Raw genomic sequence first — 15,225 nt, 5'->3', positions numbered from 1 at the left:
TAGTTAATATGTTTGGATGCATCCCACTAAAGGTTTTCTGTTTGAAAATTAACCATTTTTACATTTTGGAGATTTGTTAATCAGTTAACCTCTTGGTGCTAATCGATTAATAGGCTGAAATTTTCAAATAATTTGCACGTTACAGGGGTGTAACCGACTAACCATATTTGGTTAACCGATTACCATTGTACCAGTGCCTGAAAAATCTATATTTTTTCATTTTGTTGGTTTTAAATTGGCTCTTGAAGCATGGCATCCTTTCATGAATTACACTGATTTGTAGAGGTGCATTAGTGTTATATAAACACCATTTCTTCAAATTTTAATCTCACATCCTTTTGAAAAATTTGCAAACATTCAAATATTCTCTCCATCTTTAAAAAAAATTCTAAGTGTTCAAAACCAGAATTTTTTAGTGAAACTTTATGCACTTAACCTTCATAGAAAATCATCAGAAGTTTCATATCATTCATAGTGAACACTTGTATAACATTGAGATATTTGTTTGTTATAAGGAGAAGATCAATTCATAGATTGATACTTATACAATTACATTTTACATACTTATCAAATTCAGATTACTTTGTGTATCCTTGTTGTCCGGGATTGTTGGAAACAAGAGGTTCATTAAAGGGAGGTTTGTTCTCTTTTTGAACTTAGTGAAAAATCCAAGAGGATTGTTCTTAGTGTGATTGTTAGTGTATATATACGAATACTAGGAAGAGTCTTGTAAAAGTCCTAACAATAGTAAAATCTCTTTCATGTTGAAAGGGGACTGGAGTACTCTTGATCTATGATGGGAACCAGGACATCTCTCTATGTTCTTTATCCTTTCAGTATTTACCGTATTCATAACATAGTAATCTCTAAGGAAAGATTCTTAAAACAAGTCAAAACCGGAAAATATTTCATAGTACCTAATTCACACCCCCTCTTAGGTGCACACTCAACTTACACATGTTATCATTCATCAATGCAGTTGTGTTGCAACTCCTCAACATAAAGGATTACTGGAACGAAAACATCGACACCTTCTTGATGTTATAAGAGCATTGCGCTTTCAAGCGAACTTACCTCTTTCTTTTTGGGGAGAATGTGTTCTTACTGCAGCATACCTTATAAATAAACTCCCTACTCCTATCCTAAAATATAAATCTCCTCATCAAATTTTACTTGGTTCTCCTCCTTCATACTTATCACTTTGTGTGTTTGGATGTCTATGTTTTGCAAAAAATATGAATATTCAACATAAATTTGATGAGCGGTCCAAACCTGGTATTTTTGTTGGTTACCCTTTTAATAAAAAAGGATATCACATATATGACATGAAAACTCGTCAAATATATGTCTCTCGCAATGTTTAGTTTCATGAAATTATATTTCCTTATCAAGATCTTCAATCTCCTTCGTTTAATAATGCCATAAGTATCAACACTCAAATTCTTGATTATGAATTTGACGACACGTCTTCCACTCTACCAACTCAACCTAATAGCCCACTTAGAAACAATCACAATGATAATCCAAATGACACAATTGTGACTATTTCCTCTTCTTAGGATGATACAACATCCAATCTTCCATCAATTTCTGTAGAAACTCTTCAAAATAATCCTCCTACAGAATTAAATCCTTCAAATCGTCGTCATTTTCAATGTATTCGTACTCCTTTAGTTTGCCTTAAGGATTGCATCACTAAAATTAATAATGTCACATCAAAAATTAATTTTCCTTTGAAAAATTATTTATCATTCTAAAATCGAAGTAGTTCTCATCGAGCTTTTCTCATCAATCTAATTGAAAATAAAGAACCAAAATATTGTTCTCAAGTCATGCAATCAGCTGAATGGCGTGAAGCTATGTTAAAAGAAATTCAAGTCATTGAATCAAACAACTATATGTCCATTCCCAGGAGGAAAATCAATAATTGGTTGTAAGTGGGTTTACAAAATAAAATGTCACTCTGATGGTGCCATTGAAAGGTATAATGCTCGATTAGTAGCCAAAGGATACACTCAAGTTCAAGGTATCGATTATCATGATACCTTTGCACCAGTTTCTAAATTAGTCACCGTTCGTTTTCTTCTCTCCATTGTTGCCATTAAAAATTGGGAATTACATCAACTTGATGTCAATAATGCATTCCTTCAAGGAGATCTCAATGAAGAAGTTTATATGAAATTACCAGCTGGATTCTCTCATAAAGGGAAACCATGTGTCTGCAAATTAAACAAATAAATTTATGATCTTAAACAGGCTTCTCGCCAATGGTTCTCAAAATTCTCCATCACTCTTATTCAAAAAGGTTTATGTCAATCAATTTCTGTTTATAGTCTATTCACTTACAATTATGATCAAACGACCATATTTATCCTTGTTTATGTTGATCACATCATCATCACTGGCAACAATAAAGATACCATCTCAGATATAAAGTGATTCCTTGCTCAGTCTTTAACCATCAAAGACCTTGGCAATCTTTCCTAATTTTTAGGCATTGAAGTATCCCGTTCTAAAAAGGGAATATTCTTATGTCAAAGAAAATATACACTTGACATTTTATCTGACTCTGGTATGACTGATTGTCGACCATCAGATTTTCCTATGGAACAACACCTTCGTCTATGGTCCAATGATGAAAGCCCTCTTCCTGATCCGACACTCTATCGTTGCCTCATTCATCGTCTATTATAACTCAGAGTGACACGACCTGATATTCAATATGTTGTTAACACTCTCAGTCAATTCATGCAATCTCCATGTACCTCTCATATGGATGCAGCCACGTGCGTTATTCAATATCTTAAAGGGAGTGTTGGCAAAGACTTATTTCTCTCAGCAGCTAGCTCTATTAATTTAGTTAGATATACAGACTTTGATTGGGTCGGTTGTCCTATAACTCGTTAATCCACTACTGGCTATTTCAGCATGTCAGGTTCTAATCCAAATTCATGGAAAACCAAGAAGCAACCAACAATTTCACGTTCTTCTGATGAAGTGGAATATCATTCCCTCGAAACTTTATCTTCTGAGTTATAATTGTTAAAATACCTTCTCTCTGATCTAGGTATTGATCTCCCTCGACCAATCACAGTTTATTATGATAGTCAAGTTGCCATCCATATTGCCGAAAATCTAGTTTTTCATGAACACACCAAACACATTGAAATTGATTGTCATTTTTTTCATGAGAAAATTAAATCGGGTCTTATTACTCCTTCATATCTATGGTCTTTTGACCAACTAGCTTACATTTTTACTAAACCTATTGGAGGCGATTCTTATAAATGACTACTCGGCAAGTTAGGTGTTCTTGAGATTTCAATCCCACCTCCAACTTGAGGGGGTGAGGGTGTTAGGAATATACTATACAATTAATGAATATCAAAATTACAACAAAGCTAGGTGTGTAGATAACTAGTCAATGCATATCAAGTACAACAAGACAAAGTTTATCAATTGTATCTCTTCTTATGGAAATTGTTATCAATTATATTAATAGGTTTTTATTATAGGCAAAATATAGGCTAGGTTTTCAATACATGCTTCCAATGCATATATCCTTGTATCCATTTTTAGTTTATACAGTACGTGTATATCACATAAAATCATGTATATAGGTAATGCAAATCACATTAAACAAAGACAACATTCTGATACAATATTATTCCTCCTTTACTGCATATTGATTTGTGTCTATTATTTATACCCACTCTCTCCAAGGGACGTTTCACTTCACTTTGATCACTAATTATATTTCTGTAGCCACACTTGAAACACTGACATCTTACCCCTCATTCGCTTTGACAACATTCTTGAACAAACACATATGTGAGAAATCCGACAACTCCTTCCTTAAAATATGATTTAAGCTCACGTCTTTCTGAAAATATTCTATCATACATTCAACTATGATAGAATTGATAATATTCCATACTGCACATATACAACATTGTTCATGTTTAAATTTAATAAATAATAGGGAAGTTGATTTATCAATAAATTCTTAAATTTGTATCGGTAACATCATATAACTAGCATATATTTTTTAAGAGGGAGATAACTAACGTATATCTCCCTCCTTGTTGTTTTTTCTTTTCTAAAAATAGAATATATATATATATATATATATATATATATATATATATATATATATATATATATATATATATATATATATATATATATATATATATATATATAAACATATATACACTTATAAATATTTGTTATAATAAAACATATATTTTTTCTAAATAAGTATATACTTAAAATATATTATTAAAATCATACTAAAATATATTACTTGATAATAATTAAGATATACTATTTCTATACTGTTTTTATTTAATTTTTGAAATATTATTTATACTATTTTGTAAGTATTATTTCAAAAATACTTTATAAAAATAGTACATAATACTAAAATAAAACGGTATTTTATTATAATATTATATATTACACAATACTTAATAAAATATTTAAAAATAGTATTTTGAAATATTATTTTACTAAAATAATATATTCCTAAACACAACATTTTATTATGAAATAATATATTATTTTAGTACTAAAATATATACGAAACAATATATTATTATGAAATAATATTTTATTTTAGTAGGTGTAATATATTATTTTAGTACTGTTTCTTAATATATACTGTTTTAGTATATAAAAATAGTATATATTACAAAAATAATACTAAAATAGTATATGATTTGAGTGTAATGTTTTTTTAAGTATTATTTCTAAAATAATTTATAAAATATTATTAAAAATAATATATAATATAAGTATTTTAAAAGCAGTATAAGTATTTTTATTTGTATTTTCAAACTATTATCTATATTATGAGATTAATTGAAATACACTGTCAGTGTAAAAATGTTTTACACCGTCAGTTAATTATAGGCGTGGGATATTAAAAGAAGTTTGATTTTTATTTTAAAAATCTATAAAGTAATACAAACGGGTGATGGTGATGAATCGATGGTGTAAAACTTTTTACACTGACAGTGTATAGTAATTAATCTCTTATATTATTTTAAAAACAGTATAAGTATTTAATAGTATATCACATAATACTTAATAAAAAATAAAGAAGTATAAAAATCATATAATATATCACATAATATATCACTTAACATATAATACATAATACATGTCCTATCACATAATACCTAATACATATCAATATATCACATAATCATATATATCACATAATACATAATATATCACATAACACTTAACAACACACCAACATCAACAAATATCAATACATCCAAAAGATTTAAAAAAATTGAGAAAAAAAATGTACTTTGGATGAACAAATCAAACAACTACAAACCTTTGATTTGAATCTCCTTGCAAAATTTAAAATCTTTATAGAAACAAATGGAAAATGAACAATAAAAAATAAGATTAGTGATTTTATGTAAACAAAAAAAAAAGAAAAAAAAAAGAAAGCAAATGGAAAATATTAAAAATTACCTTCAATTAGATGTGTTGTTGAAGATTTGAGAATGAAAATTTTGATTTAGAGGGATGAAGGATTGAGGTAGAAGGAAGTGAGAATGGGGAAAATGAAGGTTTGAGGTTGGAGAAAGTTGAAGCAGTGAAATGAGAAAGTTGGAGTGTTATAGAGAGTATATGCAGGAATCTGCATGGGGGCTCCCCACGCAGGCTAAATGGTCATAATTAACTTGGGGTAGCTCCCTCACAATTGTTAATATTATCATTGAAGTCACTGACACACACTAGCGATGATGAGACAAAGTGAAAAAGAATCACAAAAAGATGAGATGGGGTGCCCCTCACAAAAGAAACAGTAAATAGTGACAATGGTTTCCCCTCGCAAATGCTAATGCCATTATTAAAGCCACTGACATGCGCTAGCTGTGATGTGACAAGGAGAAGAAGAATCTTAAAAGGTACGATGGGGTGGCCCTTGCAAAAGAAACAAAAGTATTGTCTAGGGGTTGCCCCTCTCAAATGCTAAATTTCAAAATTTCAAAACTCCATCCTTAAAACTTACAAGGGGTGTCCCACACAGTTTTGTTTTTAATTTTATTTTTTGTTTTATGTGCTGGAAGGGGATAAATCCCAAGTAACATATACATTTAGTGAGGGGATTTTCACCTGGCAAACAACCCTGGCTAAACAAACTTTTTATTGTAATGGCTTGTTGAATGATTACTTTTCTTATTGATGAATGAAGCATATGGCTTTCATACTTATACACATCATTCAAAGGATAAAATTAGTTATACTTTTGTAACCTTCATAGCTAACTTCATAACTATCTTTTATTGTAACTAATTTCTATTCTCTAATACTCTCCCTCAAACTCATGATGGTTTGAGGGAAATTATCTTGAGTTTATCTCTAAAGTTCACAAATAGATTAGTAGACATAGGTTTTGTAAGGATGTCCACAATCTGAGCTTGAGTTGGAACATGTTGGATATGGAGTTTGCTAGCAACAACCCACTCACGAACGAAATGAATGTCCAATTAGATGTGTTGCGTTCGAGCATGCAAAATCAAATTATGTGATAGCATGAAGACACTAAGATTATCACAAATAAGACTTGGTGGAAGATAAGAGATGGAAAGTTCCTGCAATAGTGACTCAATCCACGAAACTTTTGAAGTTGTGTGCGTCAATGCTCGATACTCCGCCTTCATGCTAGAACCAACTACTAACGATTTTTTCTTGTAACTCCATGCTACAAGATTTGGGCCAAGAAACATACATGATCCTAAATTTAAGCGCATGTCGACCAGACCACTGGCCCAGTCAGAGTCGTTGTATGCACGTAACGAAATTTTATGCATGGAGGTTGTTGGTTCTAGGAGAAATCCATGAGTACTTGTGCAATTAAGGTATCTTAACATGCATTTTACCATACTCCAATGAGATTCAAGAGGGTCATACATGTATTGACGTGCTTTATTGACACAGAAAGCAATGTCTGGTCGAGTCAATATGACATATTGTAACGCGTCAATTATATATTAGTAAAGTAAGGAATCAGGAAGATTTTCATAACCATGCTCACTCAGTTTACAGGTGTTGAACATTGGAGTACTCACACCCTTCGCTTTTGTCATATTAACCTTAGCAAGAAAATCCTTGATATATTTTGTTTATGTAAGAATAATGACTCCACTAGGATGATAGTGAACTTCTATACCAAGAAAATATTGAGGAATTCCTAGCTTCTTAATAGAAAATGTCGTATGTAATTTTCCAATAAATTTATGAAGCAAAGATGGTGATGATCATGTAAGTAATATATAATCCACATATACTAATGCTACATTATGACATTATGATGATGATAAATGAAGAGATATTGATCATATTGACTTGATATGAAACCAAACTGAAGTAGAGCTTGGTGTAGCTTTCCATCCCATGACCAAATGCAATGGTCATGCGTGAAATGATTTGATGTATGCAAATGTTGATGCAAAAAAAGAAAAAGGGAGGGTAAATTTTGGGGTATGACATTGTCATTGAGCTTGATTGTTCTGCATAGACATAGAAACCTGCACAAACACATAAGAAGAACTCATTTCTAAAACCCAAGTATCATGCACAAATTCCCCTTGATTATCCATCTACACAAAAACCCAAGGTTGTAAAAAACTCTGGGAGAACTAACAAAAGAGGACCAGAAGTGGGTACCTAAGGATAAGATCATTTATGTTGCAGACATCCTTAGCAGCTCAGTTGAGACACCAATCATGTTATCTGGTGAGTGGATGCTCGCGACACATTACGAGAAGAAGTCATATGTTCCAAGATTTGGAACTTAAGTCTGGAGTCTTCGTTGGTTTTGAGGAAACCAGAAAGGGAGGATCATTGGCTTTGGAACTATTGGTAATGGTAAACTCCCTTCTATTACTAATGTCCTTTTGGTCGATGGTTTGATGCATAACTTATTGTCTATCATCCAGCTTAGTGACAATGGTTATGATATCGTTTTTAATCAAAATTCATGTAAGGTTGTTATTCAGAAATATGGAACAATCTTTTTTAACGAAAAAAGGAAGAACAACATTTATAAAATCAGACTTTCTGATCTTGAGGATCAAAATGTAAAATGTTTGATGTCTGTTAATGAGGAGTGATGGGTATGGCATAGACGTTTGGGCCATGTTAACATGAGAATGATTTCTCAACTAAATAAACTTGGATTATCCAGAGGCTTACCCAACCAGAAGTTCGCTTCAGATGCTCTTTGTGAAGCATGTCAGAAAGGCAAGTTTTCTAAAACTTATTTCAAATAAAAAACGGTTCTTTCTACCTCTAGACTGTTAGAGCTTCTGCACATTGATTTGTTTGGGCCAGTGAAAACTACCTCTATCAGTGGTAAGAAGTATGTATTGGTCATAGTTGATGACTACAGTCGTTGGACATGGGTAAAGTTCTTGAAACACAAGGATGAGTCACATTCTATGTTCTCTCCCTTCTGCTCACAATTGCAAATAAAGATGGCTTGCAAAATAGTCAGAGTCAGAAGTGGTTATGGTGGCGAATTTAAAAATAAGAACTTTGAAAATATTTTTGATACAAATTGAATTTCCCATGATTTCTCATGTCTTAGAACTCCACAACAAAATGGGGTTGTAGAAAGGAATAATAGAACTTTGCAAGAAGTGGCTCGCACCATGATCCAAGAAACTGATATGGCTACACATTTCTGGGATGAGGCAGTTAACACATCATGTTATATATTCAAAATAGGATTTCTATTAGACCTATTCTGGGTAAGACTCCATATTAATTGGGGAAGAATGAAAAACTCAACATTTTTTATTTCCATCCTTTTGGTTGTGATTGCTTTATGTTGAACACTAAAGAGAATCTTAGCGAGTTTGGTTCTAAGGCACATAAGTGAGCTTTGTGCTTCTGTATGATGCATCTTTCTATGATTACCCTGTATAAAATTGTTCATCAAAATATATGGTTTTGTTATCATAAAAAAGGGGGAGATTGTTAGAACAAGATTTGGTTCTGCATCTATGCCTTTGAGTTTTAATGATAACAATGTAGTATTTGTGTAAGAATAATTTTGATACTCTAATGGTTTATTATTGTGTAGCTTAATAACCAATTATGATTCTAAATTTATGACGTGCAACGTCATCGGTTTCTGAATATTTGTTCTAAAATTCGCTTATGCGTTGAATCACTCTTAAGAAGTTCTGAAAGACAATATGTTGTTGCTTCAATGTTCTTTATGTTTTTGTGTTGATTCACTTTTAATAAGTTCTGAAAGACGTTATGTTGTTGCTGCTGCAATGTTCTTTCTACTTCTGCGTTGATTCACTCCTGAGATGTTTTGGAGAGACACTATGTTATTGCTACAACGATTTCTATGCTTCTGCTTCGGGATGTGACTCTGATTATCAAGCTTATGAAGAATGACAAGCTTATGAAATTTTGTTACTTAGCTGAAGACTCTAAAGATCTCAAGCTAGACGCTGAAATTATCAAGGTTCTGACTGGAGATTATGAAGATTCTGAAGTTTTGTTAGTTAGCTGAAGACTTTGAAGATCTCAAGCCAGACGCTGACGTGGTCAAGTTCTGACTGAAGATTCTGAAGATTCTGATTTCAGCTTTGTGTTTCTTCTCTTCATGCTTCATCAACTTTTCACCAGAAGCGAATGAATTTGAAGATAAGATCAAAGTGGATACGTGATCAAATAGTACATAGTACAAATAAAAATATTCCTTCCACTCCTGAAAACATGGGTGAAGGACAATACTATTCATCACACATGTCACTAATATGTTAGTGGACAACTACTATTTTTTTGGTATCCCTAATTTTCTCTCCAACGGTCTCTTTCTTATGATATATAAGTGGGACTTGGAGACTTGAAGAAAGCTAATGCAACAATTTACAAGACTACTTCTACGTGAAAGAGCTCTCAACTTTGTGCATACTTTTCTTTAAGTAATTGTATTTCATTTGTGTAAAATCTGCTTGTGTAGAAGCAACTTGTAACACAAAATCTCTATTTCAAAATTGTTTCTTTGATTTCCTTAAGGAGACTAAGTTATAGTCAGATTCGTGAGAAGACAAAGAAAGTTATTATTTGTGATTTCCTTAAGGAGACTAAGTTATAGTCGGATCCTTGAGAAGACAAAGAAAGTTGTTCTTTGTGATTTCCTTAAGGAGACTAAGTTGCAGTCGGATCCTTGAGAAGACAAAGAAAGTTGTTCTTTGTGATTTCCTTAAGGAGACTAAGTTGTAGTCGAATCCTTGAGAATACAAAGAAAGTTTTTCTTTGTGATTTCTATAATCTTTTTAATTATAGTGGATTAAGTTCTTGTGTATAAGGCGAAATCACCTTGACGGGTCGACTGGAGTAGCTTTGATTTTAAGCAAACCAGGATAAAAATCCTTATGTCTTTCTCTCTTTGTTCATTTGATTATGTGGAGTTTTTGAGTTGGTAAAGAGCTTTCGTTTTTAAAACCCAATTCAAACCCCATTTCTTGTGTTTTTGACACCTTCAATAGGTCCTCATGCCCATCAAGTTACAAAAATAGGCACTTTGTTGTCTGCAGAGGAGGAGTGGGAGCTAGTCGACCAACTCAAAAGAATGTTGACGATATTGCTTGGGCCCTCTCATACATGCGAGGTATAGACAAAAAATTCGTAAGCCATCGCCTTTCCATCCATCCCTCCTCCAAACTAGTGATATGGAGGAAATAGAAGTTAGGCAAGGAAAACAGGGGCACCATTGACGAAGAGGTGGAAAAACTATCCACCATCGGGTTCATCACTGAAACGAAATACCCCACCTGATTGGCTAACATAGTCCTAGTATGAAAGGTCAAGAGTAAATGGTGCATGTGTGTAGACTTCGCGGATCTAAACGTTTTCGGACCCAAGGATCTGTATCCACTACCATACATTGATCGTCTAGTCGATGGGTCGTCAGGCTACCATACGTTAAGTACGAATGGATCCCCTGGATGTGCCCAAAACCTCCTTTATATCTAACCATGGCAATTACTAATATAATATCATGCCCTTCGGCCTCAAGAATGATGACGTCACATATCAGCGACTCGTGGACGCGATTTTCGCCCATCAGATAAGACGATATCTGAAGGTATATGTCGACGACATACTCATTAACAAAGAGGAAGAGCAGTGTCACGTCGATGACCTATAGGACATCCTACAGTCAGTAAGTAGGTGGGATAATTTAGTGCAGGGTTGAAAAGAGTCAGTTAAGAAGGACCCTTTATAATGTGATGCTTTTTGAATTGTGATTTGGTAAGGTGATGTTGGACCTTTGGGAGTTCAATTATTTATATTTTTGAGTATTTATATTTGTTAGTCCGCTTTACACGTTGTAGATGGTCCAATATTGAAAATCTGATATTGTGTTTGTACAAGGTTGGAAAAAGTCAGTTGAGAAGGACCCTATCAAGTGTGACACTTGTGTATTATGATCTAGTAAGGTAACAGTGGACCTCTGTGAGTCCGATTGTTGAAAACTTTGATTTTCATTTATTTTTAGTTTGTTTTACACGTTGTGAACGATCCGATGTTGAAAATTCAAGTAGGTGTTCGTCCAGATTTGAAAAGAGTCGGTCGAGAAAGACCCTTTTCTAGTGTGACACTCGTGGGAGTGCGATTTTTAAATTTTGAATTTCTATATTTATAGTCCAATTTACACATTATGAACAGTCTGATGTTGAAAATTTGTCTCGGTGTTCCTCCAGGGTTGGAAATGCTCAGTTAAAAGGATCCTTTTTAGTGTGATAGTTATGAATTTTGATAGATGGAGATGATAATGAACCTTCGGGGATCTGATTGTTGAAAAATTTTAATTTTTATGCTTTTAGACCATTTTACACATTATGGATGGTCTAATGTTGAAAATCTGAGTCGGTGTTCGTGCGGGTCTAAAACGAGTCAATTGAGAAGAACTATTTTTAGTGTGATACTTGTAAATTGTGATATGGGAAGGTGGTGGTGGACCTTCAGAAGTCCGATTGTTTAAATTTTGAAATTCTATGTTTGTTAGTCCATCACATGTTGTGGACAGTCTGATGATGAAAATATGAGTCAGTGTTCGTCAAGTATTGGAAATAGTTAGTTGAGATGGATCATTTCTAGTGTGACAGTTGTGAGTTGTGATATGGGAAGGTGATATCAGGCCTTGGGAGTCTAATTGTTGATATTTTTGAATTTATATGTTTATTAGTTAGCTTTACACGTTGTGGTCAGTCCGATGTTAAAAATTCGAGTTGGTGTTCGTGCGAGTTGAAGAGAGTCAATTTAGAAAGATCTTTTATAGTGGGGTAGTTGTGCATTGTGATTTGGGAAGGTGATAGTGGACCTTCGGGAGTCCGATTGTTTAAATTTTGAAATTCTATGTTTGTTAGTCCATTTTACACGTTATGGACGGTCATATATCAAAAATATGAGCCGACGTTCGTTCAGGACTGGAAAGAGTCAGTTGAGAAGAATAATTTCTAGTATATATTTTTGAATTTATATGTTTATTAGTTTGCTTTACTCGTTGTGGTCAGTCCGATGTTAAAAATTCGAGTTGGTGTTTGTGCGGGTTGGAGAGAGTCAATTTAGAAAGATCTTTTATAGTGGGGTAGTTGTGAATTGTGATTTGGGAATGTGATAGTGGACCTTCGGGAGTCCGATTGTTTAAAATTTGAAATTCTATGTTTGTTAGTCCATTTTACACCTTATGGTAGGTCAAATATAAAAAATATGAGCTGACGTTCGTTCAGGACTGGAAAGAGTCAGTTGAGAAGAACAATTTCTAGTATAACCTTGTGAATTGTGATTTGGAAAAGTGATGGTCTAACAATCCGATTGTTGAAATATTTAATTTCTATGTTTGTTAATTTGTTTTACACGTTGTGAACGATTCAATGTTGAAAATTTGAGTCTCTCTCTCTCTCTCTCTCTCTCTCTCTCTCTCTCTCTCTCTCTCTCTCTCTCTCTCTCTCTCTCTCTCTCTCTCTCTCTCTCTCTCTCTCTCTCTCTCTCTCTCTCTCTCTCTCTCTCTCTCTCTCTCTCTCTCTCTCTCTCTCTCTCTCTCTCTCTCTCTCTCTCTCTCTCTCTCTCTCTCTCTCTCTCTCTCTCTCTCTCTCTCTCTCTCTCTCTCTCTCTCTCTCTCTCTCTCTCTCTCTCTCTCTCTCTCTATATATATATATATATATATATATATATATATATATATATATATATATATATATATATATATATATATATATATATATATATATTAGATTTTTAACTTATTAGAAGAATTAAAAAAAATTCAAACGTTGTGTTTAACGATGAATTTTATAATAATTTAAAGTAGTATTACTAGAAAAAAAAATTGTTACTTTTTAATGGTATGACAAGTGTACACATTTAAACCAATATCTTTGAGACATCTCATTTGAATAAAATTGAGTCAAGATCCTCTTTGTTTCTGCCTTTTTTTATTTTGTTTATTATTAAAGTTGAGAATATAAATAATATAAGAGATTAATTACTATATATTGTCGGTGTAAAAAGTTTTACACAATCGATTCATCACCATTACCCATTTGTATTGTTTTATAGATTTTTAAAATAAAAATCAAATTTATTTTAACATCCAACGGCTATGATCAATTTACGGTGTAAAATCCTGTTACACTGTCAGTCTATTTCAATTAAATTCATAATATAATAATATAATGTAACATTTGATGAACCCATCAATGTGTTTGGCAAAATCAATAAAGTTCCTAGGAATATTTTTAAGTTTTATTTAATTAAAATTTAAAAATTAAAAATAAATGTGTTAAAATAACATGAGAGTGAGAAGTTATGGTTGGTTATTTTATATTCCCATGGGAATATAAGATTCCCATGGGAATATAAGATTCCCATCCTTTGACATGGGAATAAAAATGGAGAAATTTATGAACAAAACATATTCCTAGGAATAAAAAGTACCCAGGCATAAACTATCAAAACTTGAAACAAACAAGGGAATATGTGAATTCTAATGTCATATTCCCGGGAATAACATTTGTATCCACGAAACAAACACTCCCTAAGGGTATGTTTGAAACACTTTTTAAAAACAGTTTTTTAATTTTTAATATTAAAAATTCAAAAACCTGTTTGATAGACTTGTTTTTTAAAACAGTTTTAAAAATTAATTTCAGTTTTTCAATTTTAAAATCTAAAAAATTAAAACAGTTTAAAGATGTTTTTGTTTTCAATTTTACTTCTTAATTACCAAATGAATTAACAATAAAAATACGGAAAATTTACGGTATTCATTAATGGTATGATTGCAATTAATTGGACTTTTTATTTCTTCAAACTCTTACCACTATCTCGCACTTCATCCTTGTGATTTGATGCATACACCCTCCATATTCTTCCCTTGTCACTTAACAAGATAATTATGTATTTCTTTTAATTATCAAATTCTTTTTAAATATTATAATTATTAATAAAATAAAAAATATTTATTCATTTTTATATATATATTTATTTTTAACTTATTTATTCTAGTTATAATATAACTATAAATCTTTCTATTATATTACATTCAATATACTTTTATATATAGAAATATATATATATATATATATATATATATATATATATATATATATATATATATATATATATATATATATATATATATATATATATATATATATATATATATATATATATATATAGTTTTTTTAAAACACACAAAAGTTTCTAAATATAATGGTATATTTAAAGTATATTTATTATTTGTACTATTAATGTACTTAAATTAACATGTATATGTACATATTAGCTTGGTTTTTATATTCCCACAAAATATATCATCGATATTTTAATTTTTATTATTTAATATAATAGTTATATTTCAAAAATTCAATTATCAAATAAGTATTTTTGTTTCATTTTTAAAAATTAGTTTTCAAAAATTAGATTTATCAAATAAATTTTCTAATTTTCTAATTTTGAAAATAGTTTTTGAAAAGATTATTACCAAATAAAATTCTATTTTATTTTCTTTCTAAAAACACCTTCTTAAATCTGATTTGTAAAATACTTTTTTAAAATAAAAAAATAAAAGTGATTCAAACGAGTTCTAAATCTATAAAATTCCTCAACTTTACCATTGGATATTGAAGATGTAATGGGTTTTTAATGGCATTTTCACATCAACTT

This window comes from Lathyrus oleraceus, chromosome 5, assembly GCF_024323335.1.
Source record: "Lathyrus oleraceus cultivar Zhongwan6 chromosome 5, CAAS_Psat_ZW6_1.0, whole genome shotgun sequence".
Taxonomy (NCBI): domain Eukaryota; kingdom Viridiplantae; phylum Streptophyta; class Magnoliopsida; order Fabales; family Fabaceae; genus Lathyrus; species Lathyrus oleraceus.
The sequence above is the reverse complement of the archived record's forward strand: the minus strand, read 5'-3'. Positions refer to the sequence as shown.